We start from the raw sequence: 2,754 nt of genomic DNA on the forward strand, positions 1-2,754 counted from the left end.
TTGAAGATTTTGAGATGAAAAAAGGAACAGCAGAAGAGCAAGGAGTGACCTGTTCTGACAGAAATGGCTCATGTATATACTTACCCTATGGTCGCACTTATGTTGTTGAACAGTATCTTTGGTGGTTCATTCAGCATCACAACACACTGACTAGCTTTCCAATTATAAAATGCTAGTTTTGGTGTTTTAATCCAGGGTTGTATTTTTTCCCCCATAAATTGATCTCAAATATGACAGAGTTACAAAGAGTTTTAAAGATTCTGCAGTAGGCTGTTTCAGGTAGAAGAAATTAAACATGCTGTGATGACTGTGACATAATCTGTAACGATGACTGCATGAAATGTGAGTATGTTTACAAGATTCACTGTATTTGCTACAAATGTACAAATAACATGCTAGGGCCTGTGTCCACTTGATGCACTTGTTTGTGAAAGCAGTACCTGTTTATTTTATCCCCCCAAAAAATGCAGTTAAACTAAAATTAGTTCAATTTAAGTGCAACTGTTTCGCTTGTTTATTCCCCTTTTCCTCGTTTACCAGTGAAATTAAACAAAGGCTAGGGCTTCTGTTACCAACTTTGTCAAAAACAGTGGCAGATAAGAAATAACTCAACCAACTGAACTTTTTCTTGAGTATAATCTCTTGGTCTTTTGCAGCTTCTTATGCCAGGACATGATTACTTCCTCAATTTTTATGTATAGAGAACTTTAAAATCAAACAGACATGGTTACTGCTAAGGGAAAAAAATACACCCAGTGGACACAGGCCCTTACTTATTTCTAGAATGGTTTGTATAAAAGTTATCAACTCCAAAAATAAGAACTTTGAGGCTGTTAGGAGGCATAAAGCCCCATTTCCACTAAGCAGTTTGGTTCGTCTTGGTATGGCATGCATTTTGTGGCGTCTCCACTGACTAATCCCGGGATGGATCCCAAATTACTGACCTGTACTGACGCACTTTTTGGTATTTTTCTGTTCTTTGTGTGCAATCTGAGATGCTGTATTTCTCCTTGTGGCACAGTCTTCTCTGAAACAAGGCTTGATTGCACTTTTTAACAAAGAGCCACATGGAAATCACAAAAAGGACAAAATGCTGGATGTCTTCCATGTTGCTCTTTGTTCACTGTGCCGAGATTTTCTTTTTTGTTGGATTTATTAGCGGGGTACACTGTGTCGCGTTGCTATGGCGTCATGCTACCACATAACTGATGCGGCTATCTGCATCTGGCTTACATGCCACCTTAAGGCTGTGTTGCGCTTTCCGCATGAACGTGACTTGCGAAAATCAGATGCATGGAAAACTGACCCCTGAGAGAATGCATGACACTTTCATGCTTTTTAACAGCCTGCAGTGCGTCCATTAGTGTCCATTCCCAAACTGTAGGGGGCGGCGTATCACAAAAGTATGTCTACCAGAGTACTAAACAAGAGTCAAAGAAGTTTGTCTTTGTTTACAACACATTTACATATCTGTCCCAGAGATTTTTCCAGGTTCTTTTTCACCGATTCCTCTGCTCTGCCAAGAGTGGCCGCAATTTCCTGCCATGAATTATTTACCACTCGGTTATCACAGTGATCTCTGTGTGAAGAGTCATACAGATGCCAGTATTTCTGCACTTTGACTACTAGAAGATCCCATTCTTCCGGCATCTTGTCCATGTGTCCTCTGGCAGATTAGACATTTTTGAGTGTGCGCACGCGGAAATTTTCCGCATGAAAGGGACAGCGTGCAAACACACATGCGTAGGTGCGAAAATGACGTCATTCGTCCGTACGAAGCTGCGCAGACCCCGAAGATGTGTCAAGCATGAATTAGCCTTTACACGCCACCTTACACACAGTTGGCTGTGGAACCACAAACAGGATGAGGCTTTACCAATTTGACCTATGCTTAACTGTACCGATCCATACCGGACTGCTTGGTGGAAACAGGACTAAAGGTGAAGTTAAAGTATGAACTAGAACAGACATTACAGCAACAATCTACTGTAGAATTTCCACAACTTTTTGTGCCTGTAAGTCATTTAAACTTCAAGATATGAAAAGTAAGGCTGAGGTTTAAACATACTCCCTCTTAGTCCATGTTGCTGGTGTATTGCCTTCATATCTGACTGCAAAAAAACAGATTGCTAAAATTCACAAACCTTGACATCAGTCTGATGAGGATGAGAATTTTTTTTTCCAGAAACAGTTGATGCCTCCAGCCTTTCATCTCGTCCTCGCCCTCTCCTTTGAAGCCCTGCGATGGCGTCTGTGGAGGAAGGATTGTTTTCCTATGCTCTTTCTCTACATTGCTTTGGCAGCACATTTTCATTCACCTCAGCTCATCAGGAGGACGAAGCAGTCTTCTTGAATTTGGATACTTTTTTCTTTAATTTCATCCCGCGTGGACTGTTTCGAGTTAAGCTTTCATCCGCAGTGAAAATAGTCAATACGACTCAGAGATGCCAGTCTCCTGTTGCTTCTGTTGAAGGACAACATATTCATGAAGGCCAGCAGGAGACCAACAGACACACAAACATGCACATATTTTACACACACACACACACGACTGCAGCTCACTGCCTGTATCACAATAAGCTCTCTATGGGCACTGTGAAGATGCACCAATAAATATCACAGCACAATAGAGGCCAAGTTGAACAGCCATGTACAAAAGCAATGCCATCTGAAGCACAGGTCCACAGCAATATAAAAGATATTACGTCATACAGTTGAACATGTTGGAGTTAGCTACAGCATACGTAGCAGTGA

Source organism: Halichoeres trimaculatus, unplaced genomic scaffold (assembly GCF_033239565.1).
Source record: "Halichoeres trimaculatus isolate MK-OKI-2021-1 unplaced genomic scaffold, fHalTri1.1 fHalTri1_scaffold_8, whole genome shotgun sequence".
Classification (NCBI taxonomy): Eukaryota; Metazoa; Chordata; class Actinopteri; order Labriformes; family Labridae; genus Halichoeres; species Halichoeres trimaculatus.